Source organism: Penaeus monodon, chromosome 30 (assembly GCF_015228065.2).
Source record: "Penaeus monodon isolate SGIC_2016 chromosome 30, NSTDA_Pmon_1, whole genome shotgun sequence".
In the NCBI taxonomy this organism is placed as follows: Eukaryota; Metazoa; Arthropoda; class Malacostraca; order Decapoda; family Penaeidae; genus Penaeus; species Penaeus monodon.
The window spans coordinates 28748104-28748403 of NC_051415.1; positions in this window are offsets into that span (position 1 = coordinate 28748104).

Consider the following 300-nt stretch of genomic DNA (forward strand, 5'->3'; position numbering starts at 1 on the left):
CCTTGATAATGATTTAAGCAGCCTAAGAGCAGGGTTTACAAAGACGGAAAATAAGAGAGACTTGAAAACAAAAAAGGAAAAGAGAGAAAAAGAAAAAAGAAGCGAGGTCTGCAGAGGAAAAGAGCTTAAAATAGCAATGCCTGAGGAGAGTTTGGTGAAAGAGGAAAAAATAGGAATTGCAAGATCGTGTGGTGCGTTAATAAGCTTGTTTTAATTTTATTAATGAATCTTTACACCTGTTTTTTTGCAAAGGACCAAGGTTAGATTTTGGACATTTGAATAGAATGAAATGATGGTGCA